This window comes from Trachinotus anak, unplaced genomic scaffold (genome assembly GCF_046630095.1).
Source record: "Trachinotus anak isolate AG129_WGS33_773 ecotype Australia unplaced genomic scaffold, CSIRO_AGI_Tana_v1 ptg000034l, whole genome shotgun sequence".
NCBI classification, from domain to species: domain Eukaryota; kingdom Metazoa; phylum Chordata; class Actinopteri; order Carangiformes; family Carangidae; genus Trachinotus; species Trachinotus anak.
Window position 1 is genome coordinate 7,675,016 of NW_027273885.1, and position 16,879 is coordinate 7,691,894.

Genomic DNA, 16,879 nt, shown 5'->3' on the forward strand with positions numbered 1-16,879 from the left:
TACCAGCCCTTGTACAGACTCGCTATCCTTGACACCTTCCTGTACGTGCTGAACTGCAGCCCGTATTCCAAAGAATATTGAAGAGACCGCTTGGGAACTTCGGGGCTGACTACATTTGCTCATGTAACAGAGTCAGCCAGTGTGTGTTCATGAATAAAACTATGTGTATGCACAAAACCAGAAATATACACCTGCAACCTTGCCATCAGATTTATAAAGGCGTGCATGCACATGATTCCATTTTATCAGTCTCTCTCACTGAGAAATTAGGTGCACATGCACAAGCCTCATTTCCACTCCCACAATTAGCCATAAGTGGATGAAGACACGCCCTAAATCCATCATTTTGCACACAAAAACACTATCTGTGCCACAATTATCCAGCATGGCACAGAAAATATTGACAAAAAATCCACATCTACCCTGAGACCCATGCTGTAAGTCTCCAGAGACTCCTGACCCTGGAACACCCATTTCTGCCCACTCTGTCTCCAATATAGCACATGGAGTCTCAGGCTAAACATTTGGAAGATGGAAAACTATTCTCTGTGGAGAAATAGGAACAGCAACAATTGCCAAACTGAAAATAATTTCATGCATAAAATGTGGAGAGGTCACCAAATGGCATTTTTCCATACTGTCAAGAAGATGAAAGAAAAGAAGAAAGAAACTGAACAAAGAAGAAAGCTTCGGCAATGTCCTTTGATCCCATCCGAGAGAGAGATTTTCAAATGTAATATTTGCAAAAGTCAAGGTTCACGACTGTACAGTGACTTGCCATTATGCAAAACATATAATCTTCCAATAATTTTTTGATGGGTTAGTTGATGGTTTACTGATGGAGACAATACAGCAGCATGTCACAAATACAACCAGGGTTAGCTGTTTGACAAATTTTGTCACTATAACAAAACATTTGGCAGACTATGATCAAAGAATAACATTGATTTGCAAGTTTAAGACAATCTCACATATTTTGCTTTATGTGCACAATTCTATATATCTTAGTTAAGTAATAAAAACTCACTGTGTAACATGGAAGAAGAGAGAGTCCAAATGTGTTTTCCAATCAGTTCCAAAACCAAACCTAACAACTATTTTGTGGACTATGTCTTTTTAATAATTTTTTGGGGGATTTTGGTATGTTTGTTTTCTTGTCAATTCTCAATTTTGTTTTCATTGTGGTTCCTCTCCAGCTTATTACAAGGTAGTGTGTGTTTGGAAAGTTAATTCACATTCCCCTCCTGTTTCCATCACATTGCTCATTTGTATTTTGGGCCCAAAGCTAAAGAACAAAGTGTTCATTATAATCTGCCAACAGAAATACAAATGCAGAGACAAAGCAAAAGGTTTGACAGAATCCCATCACAATAATATACAGAAAAATGCAGTTTGCTGTCAAAGGGAGAAAAGGTGAGGCTGCTGATTACCAGAGATAAGTCAAGTCCTGCTTCATGTTGGTGTTGAACCTACAACGGCCATCAGTTACGCCAATGAAATGTAAATGATTTCTGTCTTGGCATGCAGAGTGCATGCTTTCATACATTATTCATGACACTACATTGACAAGCATGCCTTTTAAGATCCATGATCCACATCTATGGTTGTTTTTACACTTTTTCAGGGTTTCACACATCTAAGTAAATTGGCCAGTGTAACACATCACAACACCATCACGTATCTGTATTTAGTAACATATAATTTGTATTATGTATCAGAAAATACCTTTCTACAAAAGTGTACATATACAGTAGTATACATATGTATAGCTCCATAACCCTATGTCAGTATCTTTTCAGCTGTAGACTCTGACTTCCCTTCATTGGGATGGTGTGATGGAAAATCCCAAGATAAGACTCTTCCTCTACTCTGCTCCAGGCATTTCCTCTCTCTACCACCCACTATAACTTCCATCCATCTACTCTATTCTATTTTCAAAAAACTATAGGCTCTGAGATGTGATTTATACAAGGCACTGACTTATTTCTTGTTTTCGTTGGGCTGGACTCCAGCAGCATAGGACTGCAGCTGCAAGCATAGGCCATAAGCCTCCTGCGGACTTAATAACACAGTCTGTCTCTTCAACCATAGCACAGGCTGTTTGGTGTGCCTGCGATATAGGAACCCAATAGGTTTAATACTTGATCATCCAACAGCCTTTCAATCTCCATGATATCTCAAGAGAATAAAGCCCCATGTTGATTTAATTACAGCATAGTACTGATGGTTCGGTGGTAGATTTTTTTGTCTCCCTTGCAGAAGGCCAATTTTTGATCCTCAGCCAGATTTCAAGTTTGGCTGGAAAAATGAGGAAAACAGCCAAGTGCAGTCAGAATAGCCAAGCAGCAACCAGGGTGCTGGCTGTGATTCTCCATTTGTTGCTGCTTCAAATGCCTGTCAGCTCACTTCTGTTCTGTTTACTTGCTTTGAGATGTAAACTCTTTCACTCCATGAACAGGAGGCACTCTCCTTATACTGGCTGCCTAAGCCTGATCAACCCTCCCACATTGACTCTGTCTTCTGAAACAATTTGCAGCTGAGTTGAGTCTCCTGGGATGTCTGCACTTGAAACAAGCTTTTAATGGCCCTACACACATTACAGGGCACACACTCAACTTGATCATTACAGATCTTCCATTACAAAACCTGCAGTGTGATGATCATCCAATCACAGCCCTGTGTCCAGATACTCAAGAGGGTTTAATCTCCACTCTCATATCCTCATGTATCATTATTGCACTGATAAATATTGCACTATACCAATTCTCACCCTCTTCAACCTTGTTTATAGAGATGTAAAGGGTGTTGCTACAGGGATGGCAATGATTGTCTGTCGATTAGCCAGTCCAACACTTTAGTCCAGACTGAAATATCTCGCCAACTTTTGGATACACTGGCACAAAATTTTGTAGTGACTCCATGACTTTTCTTCTCGTGCTACCACAAGACTGACATTTGTGGTTTTGAGTGAAATATCTTAATATAATTGGCATTCATGGATTGCCATGAAATGTGGTAAAGATTTTCACGTCCCCCACAGGATGAACTGTTATCTGTTATCCTTTCACTTTTCATCCACCACTTACATTTCAGTAAGTCCAACACTTTAACACAAAATTAATGACATTCCCCTAAGCATCAACTGTATTTTAGCATGCTAATACTCTAAACTAAATGGTGATTGGCAAATATTTATCTTATCTGATCAATACAGTACAGCATATCTGGTTCTTTACTGATACTCGTATTGATTGTAATTATTTTTTTAAAAGAATTAAATTTACAACATGACGAGAACAAACAAACTGAGTTTCTAGAGCAGCAACAATAAGATTTAAAGCAGCAGAGTCACTGTATATAAACTCAATAACATCTCTCTGAAAACAAATCTAAAATGTCAGTGAACTAAATAATATTCCTGACAAAAACCTGATGTAAACACTAGTGAAGCTAAATGAAGAACACAGACTATCACTATCAGTCATCTCCGTCATCCTCCATCTGCTGCTGATGTCGCCTTCAGGTAATGCTGCCTTTTAACTCGCAAAGGTTTTGATGACACTTAAAGTGCTGCTTTCGTAGATATAATCAACTCCAGTAGAAAGTTCACCTCTCACTGGTCTCCACCGCCACCGCCTCTGTGCTGTCTGTTCTGTGTGTGCATGTGTCACAGAGGAGAGGCTGCAGCCCATCCATAAGGACACCAAAACGTGGTCGAGAAGATTAAATATAGTTGTTTTTTTTGTTTGTTTTTTTTTTCCGGTTTGTTTGGCTCAGGCTCTATTGCACATGTTAATCTCGTGATGAGGATGAAAACACAATTTAGCAGTCAGCACTACAAAGCATCAGCATTCTATTGTCTTTGTCCAGATACTGACTTCAAAATATAGCACCGCTGTATCTTAAAACAGTCTCACACAGCCACTAGCATGGCTGTAGACTCTCAGTCTTGTTAATTAGTCTCTCTCCTCTGATGCTCACACTTTCTCCGTGTGTTTCACCATCCCTCAAAAATCAATTGTCATGAAACCCACCTCAGAAACGCAACCTTCTGCCAACTACAAAGACCAACCACGGCTCTTTTTTGGAAAACCACTCTTTCTTTCCTGCCATAATCAATTCATTTTGACAGGGCAGCTGAACATGGTCTCCATGACCCCAGTAATAATTAACAACTAATGCAGTACCATGGACAGAGACAGTGCAGCATCAGATCACAGAGCTCAGTTCACCGCTGGTACAAAAAACTAGCAGAAGACAGCTTTACTCACTGCAGAACAGGGGCAATGTTACTATATATTCTCTCCTTCTGTATAGTTTAATGTATGCAGCTTTGCTACACAAGTTGATGAAGTCAAACTTATCTTCTATTCATCTTCTTTGCGGAAATGCTGCTTTGTGCCCACAGGTTTCCCCAAAACTGCTGACCAGTGTTGCATAGAAAACTGTCTACAAACAAATGAATTAAGGGCACCACATATCCAGTGTTCAAAGTCCATAGTTAGAGATGTATTTTTTAATAAGAACTAAAAGAGGAAGTCATTATAAGCTTATTAAAAGTAAAACACATTACTTTTCTGTACTCCTTTGTGTATTCTACAGTCAAACCTTTTGGCGCCAAACATTGTCACCATTAAAAACAGAAACCTGAATGTACACTTGACATATATTTTTGCAGTTGCAAAATTATATATATAAAATTATATTTAGCTAAACGAAAAGTGTATAAAACAAAAAGCAAAGCCACAACTGATGTCTGAGGCCTGAACCATCTGATTCCATTGTCCTGTCTTCCCTTCACTTTCACAATGCATTTTGCTCTCTGTTTATTAAAACTTTGCAGTCATCTTCCCTTAGGAAACGCATATACACTAATAGAGGAGACAAGACAAATGTTTCCCCCAATAGATTACATTAAAAAGCTTTTACTGCACTCAGTTTTCTCTTCCAGAGCAACAGATGGAAAGGCTTTATAGGAAAATTTGATTTATGAGTTTGTTAAGCATTGTTTTCCATAACTCAGACTCATCTGTGTTAATTACTGTGTTCGGCCTTTCTGATGAAGAGAACTGCAATTTGTCTGAAAACTGAAATATGAGACTATGTAGTCTCACTGCTCTCATTAGCACCATTTCCAGCCACAGCAGACGAAGTTATTGCATGGTGATATAGGGGAATTTTTTTTTTTTTGTTTGTTTGTTTGTTTTTCTGGGGGGGGTTTCTTGAATGCATGATAAAGACAAAGTGCCACACACAAATCAAACTGCCTCTTACATCTAGTCGATTAGAGCTGGATAAGGTTCCTGCATATTAGTTTTACAGCTAAGAGATAAGAACTTGTTTATATTCAAATCAGCAGTCCTGTTAACCCTCTATATTCATGAAATACAGACATACTGTGAGGCACTGCACGAGGGTGAAGGTGGGATTTTGATTGAAGAATGGCCAAGTTTAGATGAAACAGATTCGCTTCAGTTGGCAAAGAAAGTTTATTCCATCTAACTTTTAGTGTATGTTCACTCATTTTCCTACTTTTCCTTCATGATATCCAATTACTACCCCTGAACACACTGCACAACTGTGTGTACCTGTGGGGTTCTTTACTATCAGCACTGTGCTAATTAACAGTCTTGCAGCAGGTGGGTGACTGCCGTAAAACCAAAGAGAAATGTGTGTATGTGTGTGTTGTTGCTCCTGAGCCAGCACGGGTGCCACATTCTCTCAGCTTTGATTTCACAGTTTTCCAGTGCAAAATCAAATAAGAAGCCCCTGATTAAAATGATAATGACACAGTCCGTTACTATGTTTGGGATTTTCAGGATGCCAACATGTTATTTTCATGCCAATTTGTGTGTGTGTGTTTATGTTTAGTCTATTGTTCGTTTGTTCCAGAAAGCTACTGTGTGATTCATTAGGCTTTCCTGGAGACATTTGTTCAGTCAGGGTGACAGGATAACAAATGATAAACTTCATCCCATGCTGAGGTGTCAGGGTATTATTGTGGTAAGAAACTGCTTGATTGGACAGTTGATGGAAACCATTAGCTCCAGTTTCCATAAACCTATCTAAGTTGAATAATTACTTTCTCACAACTTTCTCTCATAGATAAAATCTCTTCAATTCCATTTTCTTACATAAAATAGAGCACTTTTGTTCCTTTCCTGAACCAGTGTATCTGTATCAGAAATTTTTTTTTTTTTTAAACTTAATGTTTCATAGTTGCTAAAAACCAGTTCTAATTTACATAATCTGAGAAAAAGTATGCACCAAAGACCTCCAATTGGACGCCAGATTTTCTTTATTTCTATTAGTGATATTCATGAAATCTGCTGTACACAAAAAATATTGAATTAATTAATTATGGATTCCACTCCTTGTCAATAGTGTTTACTATTCATTTTTCAAATGAGAGAATCTCGAGAGACCCTCTTTCACAATGAGTTCAGCTCAAATTACAGAAACAATGAATATAACAACTGAAGTAACAGAGAAAAAACAATATCACAATTAATTAATAAAAGCCATTAAAGTCTAGAAATTAAGATAACTAAAATAAAATACAGTTTTTTTTAAGAAATAGAACTCTAAAAGCATTGCAAATAGGTTAAAAATCATTTAAAATGTTAAATAAAATACAGTTATATAAAAAAGGTTTCTAAAATGTGCAACAGGTATGAGTGTACTGATTTTGAGGAGGTTCTGTAAATTTGGTGCAGTATAATTGAAAGCAGTCAGTTTGTACCTGAATATTAAAATTGTGTCCCCACCGAATGAAAAGTAGTTGTAAAGATGTGGGGAAAAAATATAAATAAAATGTGATAACTATTTTCTTTCACATGCACTTAGTCTTCACGCTTAGTGGAAATGAAGCATTCTGTGCTACACACTCACATCTGAATGCAAGGCAGCACATGTTGACTGTTAAATGTTTGACACTCAGGGAGATCAACTGTGACAACATCATGCGCATATCCTTCATTTAGTGCTCTCTCACCCTTTGCCACTTGTCTTACGCACTGATGCACAGCTTTCTATTCTCTGTTCTCAATTAAGATTCAGGTATTGGGTTCATGACCTAATTTTCATGGTAAAAGATTTGTAACTCTAAGTAATTATTGAGCTGTGACTTTAGTGTTGAGCTTTGCTTTTAATATGGACTACATGCTGCATATCATCGACATAAGTGTAGCGTCTGGCCGAAGAAGTAGCTCCATCATGCCAGAGCCCCAGCTACCGAGAGATTTCCATTCAATTTGAATACGCTTCTTTCTGGACTATGTAAAGATCTTAACAGTTGTTCCAGAGGACGGGGATAACTAAAGGCATAGATTATTACATAAATCATTTGGCACAAATGCACTTGGCACATCACAACAAACACACTGCAGCTTGTTTATGAATTTTGTTGTACTGTGAGAATTTGCAGCACATGTTGATGAAGATTTTTTTTATTTTATTTATTTGTGTTTTTTTTATTTATTTTTTTCTATTTGCATCTGTTTTTTTTAAGTTACAGCGCGTTGAGCTCCAACAGCCACTGTATGCATGCTTTATCTTGCCAAAATGTGATGTTCATGTGTGGCCTTGTAATTCAATGTCATGAAAACCTGCCTTTTATTGGGACTGAGTATCTCATGTTGAGCAGGGTTCAGGTCCTGTCAGCAGCACAGCAGACTTAACCTCCTGTCAAATTCAGCTTTTGCCTGATGGTGATGGAAATCTACACACATCACACCATATTAAATTACATGTTAAACTATAGCAAGACAGATATTTCAGCCCTCCAAATATCCTCCATGACATTTATTTTGCATATATGATTTTCAAAAGAAGTGTGATTAAATTGGCTTTGACAGATTTAGGAGGCATATTTTTAGTATGGAGTAAGCTCAAAGACTCACTTATGAATTTTCTTATTTTCTTCATTTAGTTGATTGATTTTTTTCTTTTTTTCTTCTTTTTAATTAATTGTATCTCAAGTGTGAACAAGTAATATTTGTACGACTGTAAAACATAATGTCTGATTTGTGTGGTCACTTGCACATAGTGAAGCCTGTAAAGGCATGCAGGAGTGAGACTAATGTGCAGAGCTCGTGTGTGTGTGAGTGTGTGTAAAGATGTGTGTGTAAAAAAGACTTCTGACTCCCTGTTCGTGTTTGAAGTAAAAAAAAAAAAAAAAAGTCTTTCTCTCTATGTGACTCTCGAACACTCTTCTCCTCCTCCTCCTCCTCCTCCTCTCGGTCTTGTATAGGTCTCATAGATGTCTGACCATGACAGCCTGAAGTGTAGATCTGAAGCTCTGCAGCACAAACCTTTTAGCTTTATTAAACTGTCACAGCATCATTCTTCATGCAGCTCACAGACATCAAGGGTTTCAACATGGAGGCTGAAAGTGAGAGGAGGCTGTACAGTGACTAAATCTCTCTCACTCCCTGTTTTTGTTCATTTGTGTGTTATATGATCTCTCTCATGTGGCCTGTTGAAGTAATTGCTGGTATTAAATGCCACGATAGCATTAAATACTCCATCCAAAATTATTTAATACGAAATTAAAAGTAATCTGTTTAAAATACTGATCTGGGGCTCTTGAATCAAACTCAAGCATCTCTTATCAGCAGAGGTTCATGTTCCTGTTTAACCCTGTCTAGCTGGAGTTTTGAACCTGGGCCTTATTTTCCCATGTGTTTGGGTTAAATGTACCACATAATAACACAGACAAACGAACCGATCAAGGCCATGGTAGACAATCAACTCCAATGTTCTGTGAGGCAAAATTACTGTTTTTGTCAATGGAGTCTGGTACTGGCACTTTAGTGGACATGCTCTGCTGTGGACAGCTGCCCCATTGTTTACACTGCAGCAGCTGTTGGGTATACTGTTCTTGCTAAATAAAACATGGGGGGGCAGTCCAGGTTACAAAGCTCCAAATGTACCCTTAAATATCAAACATTTTAATCTCTAAGAACTTTTGCTATTTTTTTAAATGAAAATTATAGTTAATGTCAGTGTGAACAGAAAGAGGAGACAGGTAGATGGTACAAGTGATGTGATGATTGTTTGAAGTACAACTGCATTCATTTGTCTATATGTATGTGGAGACTGAGATCAATAATCCATTCTACATGTCAGCTGACATTTCCTAGTGTTTTTGTGGCGTGAAAGGATGTGTGTATAAGTGAGCGTGTGCATGTGTGTGTGTGTGTGTGTGTGTGTGTGTGTGCGCGTGTGTGTGTGTGTGTGTGTTTGCAACATGGATGCATATCTTTGATAAGGCTGTTTTTAATGCCACAGAGTTCAACATCCCTGGGCTACACAACATGAAAGGCTCCTGGTTCTCGGGGGCAGGAAACACACAAACACAAACACTCTCTCTCTCACACTCACACTCACACTCACACACACACACACACACACACACACACACGGGATTCAAACTAAATAACATGTTAGTCAAGAAATTCTCACCTTTTTTTTTCTATCTATTGAATGTATTTGTCAGTGAGGTCAACAGTGTCACACATCCTGTTTGCTGTGAATGTGGATCTGTCAGGTCAGAATCACTGAGGCCTCAACAGAAGAGCAACACAGAGTCAAAGCTCAACCTTTAATCATGTTACTCCTGCACCTACACACTAGGTTGATCTCTGTGCAGCATCCAGCTGCTGGATTCAGCTGCATTTCCTGAACTGACTGAACAGAGGAGCAGAGAGCTCAGCTGTTCTCCTGAGGATTCTCCTGTTGAGTCTCTGCAGACTTGTTAGTTTGTTCTCCTCCACACTTCCTGTCAGACCCAGTCCTCCCTCCAGATTAAGACCACTGACCATGTTGATCATGTCTAACTGTGTTTCTGATAACTTCCACACTTTGTCTGGCTCTGTCAAACACTGTCATAGTCTCAACTCTCAAACCATGCATAACTGTGAAATTTCTTTTTTTATTTCAACATGGAGAATCCCATGGTCATGGACTGTGTCTATCCACTGCATCCTCTTAAAGGAACAGTGAAACATGTTGTGTGGATGCAGGATTAGACCATCACACTGTGGATAATAAATGAGTGCTGTTGTATATGATCACACCACTAACTCCCTGATTTAAAATGGTGTTATTATCAGTTAAAGAAACAGGCAGACTGCATCCTACAGCATCTATAGTCCGCATGGAGCACAACAGCAGATTTACAGTCTGACTGAGACTGAGTAAACAACATGAGCATAGCGGCAACATACATCTATCTTTGTCTATGAGATAACTTTCCCCCTACAGACTGCTTTACATTTGTAGCTTGTTATGCATGAGCTACACTGACGTGAAGAATTACGCAGGCACTTTGACCAACATGTAAAACATCACAGTGGATGAATAATGATAAGCTACTCCAGTGCTGCTGCCTACACCTCCTTTGACTTTGGACCACCTACAGCAGGAAACACTGGACTCTACACACACACCTTCTTAGTGTTCTTAAAATGAGGTCTAGTGTGCAGCCGTTATTATGGTCTGTGGGTCCAGGCTGTGAGCTGCTCTGGCACAAAGGCGGCCAAACCTGACGAATGCAATTCCTCAAAAAAAACACAAGCTAACCATATGGTTGTCACTGCATGTGGTGAAATAACACAAACAAGCAGCAACTGGTCAAACTCAACACAGGAGGAAGCTGGAAGAACTGAAATGCATCAGAAAACAACCTTTTTTAAGTCATCATTCACCCTTCAAAACAGCAGCAAGTAAAGCAGCGGAGTCAGATGTGCCCACAGCAGGCAGAGGTCCTGGATGATTCAAAACTACACACACCCACACGGACCATCAAATAATCACACAGCCTCATACATGCATCTACATCTGAACTAGTTGTGTTTTACCTGCATTTCAAGATCCACAGATGAAGGTTCAGAATGGAGCAGATCAGGAGACATCACCAAAAAAAAAGAGAGAGAGAGAGAGAAAGACAAATAAGTAACAATTATTCACCAGCAAGAACTTGTTTAGGTTCCGAATTAGCAGATGATCAAAACTCTGAGCGCAACCTAGGCCCATCAGTTTGTATGTGCTTGATCTTCCTGATACACTTTTTTTTTTTCATTTATTTAATTTTTTATATGTATTTATTTGTGGGATATTATATTTTGTGGGAAGCAGGGAAGAGACCAAAACACTGGGCACTGTAGAATAGATGAAAACACACACACACACGCACAAGTTTAGCCTATGGTTTAACTGCCAGGAAGAGACACCTAAAACTGAATGATCATGAAACAAAACTTGAACTTTGAAGCACTGTAATTATGTTTTGACAGTTGACCTCAAAAACAAGTAACAGTGAATATAATTATTATTATATTATTATTAATTAATTGTAACTATAATTAATAGTGGCCAGTTTTCTCAGGTATTATGTGTCACTGAAAACACTGACCATTGCTGTAAATGTCTAAAGGAAGGAAGATTAATAAAAATAATATCAAAACAAGACTAAGAATAAACCTAATATATGGCTGGACCGTGTATGGGATAAGTTCAGGGAATAATTTATTTCCCGGTGCAACCATGTGCCTTGTCCTTTTCATCATGAAGAGACATGGGTAAGGCGATGACACAACAAAGAAAAGGTTAAAATGCTAATTTGACATGCCAGAATTAAATCCGCCCTTTCAGTCCCATGGATAGCGCGACTCAGCCAGACGCACCTCAACACTTACTTTGAAACCTTAATATTTGATAGGAAAATCTCAAAATGCAACATCACTACGTGCTACAAGGAAATATAAAATACTAATAGCAATAAAAGCCCTGTTAAGAAATCAAGAGTTTCCATACACTGAAACAATACAGGGCTTTAGGTTTGAAATGCTGACATGAAGTGTTGAGTTTGTATTAATGTGTAATGCAGTAACAGTAACACTGAGCAGATCATCATACTGAAATACCGGTATGACCAATTATATTGAAAACTGTTGAAGATCTGCTGTAAAGGCCCCATCACGGTGTAATAGAAACTGCTCCACCAAATCATTTTGAAAGAGCAATGGTCCAACACTCAGGTGACCAATGGTGTAACTTCACCACTCAGTCACAGACATTCACAGATGTAGCACTGGCCCGTGACCGGTTCAACCAGAGGGAGGGAGAGAGGCAGAGAGACAGAGAGCGAGAGAGAGAGAGAGATAAGAGTGTTTTCTACAAAATCTCTCAGGTGGCTCCACATCAGTGAGAAGCTGATAAAGAACCAAAAGGCAGTGATTAAGATGAAACTCTAAAAACCAGAGAGACTCACCAGAGAAACATCTGAACATGGCCACAGCAAAGAGAAGTCGAGTGAAAAAAAAAAGTGTGTTTACTCTGTCACCTGAGGAGGAGGTTTGGGTAGTTTAGTGTGTGTAATTTTTGCAATTTTATATGATTGTTGTTCATGTGTGTTTAGGGCACAGCATCAAGTCTCCACTGCTGCTTCTATCTCTTGATCCTTCTCTCAGCCTTCTCTCTCTCTTCCATAAGTCTGTAGTTAAGTATGTCATTTTAGAGTCAAAAGGACTATAGCTGAATAATGATGATACTCCAGCCGACCCTGGTGATCTGATCTCAGATCTGCTATGGGATCCATTCAAGTGAGGAGGAGCACATGAGATTTCACAAAGTAGAATGGAAACTATGTTCTCAAGCAGCTGAACCAGTACAGACACAAAAACATCATGGATGGTGATCCATCACAGCTCATTCCTCACATCACATCAGCGTGTTGTGTTATGTGCTTCATTATTTCAGGGTGTAAGACGAGACCAGGGGAAGATGAGAACAAAATCATGGTGAACAGGTTAAACTCAGTGAAGACAAATGAAGCTCTGAGAAAATGTCAAAGCCGATAATGAAACAAGTTTTTCAGCTGCAGCAATAAAGTTGTGTGGGAATTTGTGAGTTAGGGGAGTTTTTATTGCCTTGAAATGTCAGACATGTTGAAAAACACTTTTGTCTAAATGTGGAACTTCTTCATGATCATCTTTAAATAAACCTGCATCATGACATTTTTTATTTATTTTTTTAATTTTGAATAGTTACTGTAGTCAAGGAAAAGCAGGTAAAATTCAAACTGATTACGTTGGTGTGGACACTGTCAGTCTTCTGATAATAACAAAGATTCACTTTACACATTTTATGAATAACTGAAGAAAAATCTGGGCAAAGTGAAAAGTGGTACAGTGGATTTGTCTGTTTTGTTGAGCTCATTGTGTGAAAGCTTCACAGAGTTAGAAAGATGTTCCTGCCTTTAAAGTCGTTCTGCTAATGAACTGAGCTGCAGTCAACTTTGATGTCGAATGTAAATCTTATTCCAAAAATACTCTTACTGCAGCTCTGTATGAGTTCCAATGGAAAATCACATAGAAATGCAGGAGCATGTTTGTGCACATTCACTGCAGTGTGCTTGTAATGAATGCAAAATGCACACAACTGCCAGCCACTATTTGGTTTCCAATGGTGCTTTTCGGTGTAATATCCATCATGTCTCCAGGTGTAAAGTAGTCACAGAGATATTTGGAGGGAGGGTAAAACAGCATATAAGGAATACTGTTGATGAAAGCCAGTTCCTTTTTATTTTCTCATGACATTATAGCTTTTCAAGGCCCTTTGAGCCATGGTAACAGTATAATCCAACATATCATGGTCAGTAGCTGTGAAGGGTCACTGGTGGATAAAAAAGCCTCTTTTTTTCTCTTTTCTCTCTTTTTTTTTCCTCTTTTCATTTCACAGATGACATTTCAAACACTAACAGATATGTGGTCTACTCATCGTAAAAACTATTTTATCTAATCCGGATATGTAACGGGCTACTTCTGCTGTTTAAATAAATTTTTTTGGCCTTTTGCAAATCTGCCTGAAGCATAAAAATATCCATCCAATATTTCATTTATTTGAAGAAATAATCAAACACATGATGTCTTTGAAGATAATGTGTGTGTATGAATATGCATGCACTGTAATAGTTACAAGTCTGGGTAGATACTACAACAATCACTGAACAATATGAGGCTCTCATCAAAGTAAAAAACACACTTTTTTTCCCCATCCAGCTTGATTATCCAACCTAATCATTTGGAAGTGAAAACCAATATGAATATTCAGAGTTACTACCCAGAATTTCCATTACAATGGTCCACTCCACTGCAGAGCCATTTGCTGTTTTGATTTCCATGAATCATGCTTTTCATCATCAGTCATAATTTTCATTTACACACACAATGTTGTTCAGAGTGCAAAATAGCTTAATACATGAGCAGCAATGTAAAATCCAAGCTCCACAGTATCCTCGTTCATACATGGATAGAGATAGAGATAGATACTTTACTGATCCAGAGGGAAATTCAGGTTGAATATTGATCCAACTCTAGAGAAGATGTAGATGTGGTGTGTGATTCGCAAACTGAGCCACAGAGGGTAAACAACAAAACAGGTCAATATCACTTAAATGTTAAGTAATAAACCATCCTGTCCATTTAATACAATTTAATTTGCTTTTATCAAAAGCCCAAGAAGACGTAGCCAATTAGTATTTCCACCTTTATTTCTGTTGACTGATTCAATACTGCTGGGCATAGATGAAAACAGTCTTGCACCAATGTGTGGAGAGATGTTCTGCTGTTCTTCATAGATGATTCGTTTTAGCTGTTCTTTACTGGAGAGGTGTTCTTACTACAAAACTCCAGAGGTGCGCGATTGCATTCAATTCAGGGGACTTGGTCAGGTCATAGTTTTCACTGTCTTGCTCTTTAAAAACTCCTGTGTGAGTTTTGTAGTCCCTTCGGAATCACTGTCGTGTAGGAAAATTCCTCGTCTGCCAAGCTTCTTGAGACTGGGCATTATCTCTAACCCATGCAGTCCCATATCAGGACACTCCCACCTCCATCAAGGCTTCTTTTCATGTTCTTTGTCAAAGTTTAATCTTGCAGTTTTTTGCCATTTTGTGAGCAATGGTTTTGGAGTGGTTACAGGTAACGTGATTTTCTCGCAGTGTTCACAGTTAAACTGATCTTGTTGCAGTGGTCATAGGTAAATTGATTTTATTGCAGTGGTCATAGGTGGTCTAATTCAAATACCCTACACTTCAACTTAAAAATAATACCACTGTTGTCATTGCAGAAATGGAAATCACTCTATTGTCTAATGTAGCCTATAGATAAACACAATGCATACATATGTGAATAGAGTACCATATTATATTTTCAAATGATTCAGAAGAAAGCTGAACCAAAAAAAAAAAAAAGAAATACTGAAAATCTAAAGCCACATTACTTGCTTGCTGTACACATCTGTTTGAGGAGAGACAGATCAAGTTTACAGATGAGGTTTATATAATTTCCTCTGCTCAGAGTTTTGTTCTGATCTCCTGTCAATAGCAATCATAACAGAACACACTGTTATGACTGACTGAACCAATAAGGGAGAGAGATGAGACGATAAACAGTGTATGATTGACTCTCAGAGTGAAACCAGTGCTGTCACTCTCACAGTTGTTTCAATATGCAAAATTGTTGGTTCAAGAAGATGTCACTGGTGTAGTGGAAGCCTATTAGGTTCCACTAACATTGTGCTTTCATGGTTTCATCTCAGGAGACTTTAACCACACTTCTCTTTCTGCCATACTACCAAGTTTTTTTTGTTTTGTTTTTTTTTACCAATTTAAATAAAACTTTTGCTTCTCACTCCCACCTACACTTCCATCATTCAGCAACAGCCTGTGACCACAAGAACTGTGAGGAGTTGGTCACATGAAGCAAATGAGACTCGACAACAGACTGGAACATACTCTGAGCCCCATGGAGATGACGTGAACTCCATGACAGATTGCATAATGAAGTACAAAGACTTCTGTTTCTATTTAACACCCCTCCCTCCAGGAAAGCGCCATGTTTCTCCAACAACCTGAAGGAGCTGCTAAACAGGATGGAGACACTCTGTACAATGATTCTGCTCTGTGTCAGGAGAGTTCAGCCTCTACCTGAATAGTTTTTCCTTTTTCAGCTGGACTTTTTATTTATGATATTCTGTGTCACATCTGTTATCTGTCAGAGTGCTCTCCTGTGTAACGAGCTCCCAGTTTGGGCTCAAGAGGCAGACATTTAAGAGTAGACGTAGAATTGTCCCCTTTGGTTGTGTTTCTCTCCATAATATTGTAAGGTCTTGAGCTTACCTTGTAAGTTCTTTGAGGTAACGTATGTTATGAATTGGCACGATGAAAATAAAGTCCTTTTGAATTTCAAGGCTTGTGTGGCTCCACATATGAACCACCTCAGATGTACAGAGCATTAAAGTATATAACCAACATTGTAGGCTAGAGTGACATTGTTTGACACCATCTGCACTTACTTATCTGTTTCTATCATCTTTATTTTCCAACCTGAGCTTTAGTGTTTAATTGATTCCAAGGGTACACCATACAACGCAAACACAGATAGAACGAGGGTTGACGCATCAATGTGGAGTTAGAGATGCGCCAGTTGATTGACTGCTGATCGGAAAAGGACGGTTTTGGCCTTTTCAGTGACTGATCAGTGACCAGCTAGTCAGTCTCAGATATCTGTTTCACAAAAATATTCGAAACAACAAACTTAATCATACACTAAAGTGACCATCACCACGCTGAACATTTTCCAATTTCAACAAGCTAGCAAAGGCAAAGCGACGAAAACTAGTGCCACATCGTCTACCTCACTTGTGCATGACGCATACCTCGCTGAACTGCTGCTGCAGCTCGCTGTGCTTTGAGAAATGGTCATCAATAATAATAATCATCAAAGTAATCATCAGTACTTGATGACCCAGTTTGAAAAGTGAAGAGATGTAAAAGGAAGCAGTTATGTGTTTTTTTAGTTTAGTTTTTTTTTTTTTT

At 38.5% G+C, this 16,879-nt stretch overlaps 1 protein-coding gene across 2 annotated transcripts in view; it reads right to left on the reverse strand.

The window, feature by feature from the left end:
- The window catches only part of lsamp (limbic system associated membrane protein), a 509,337-nt gene that overhangs the window by 339,819 nt on the left and 152,639 nt on the right, over positions 1-16,879 (reverse strand). The gene's annotated exons all lie outside the window — the stretch shown is intronic.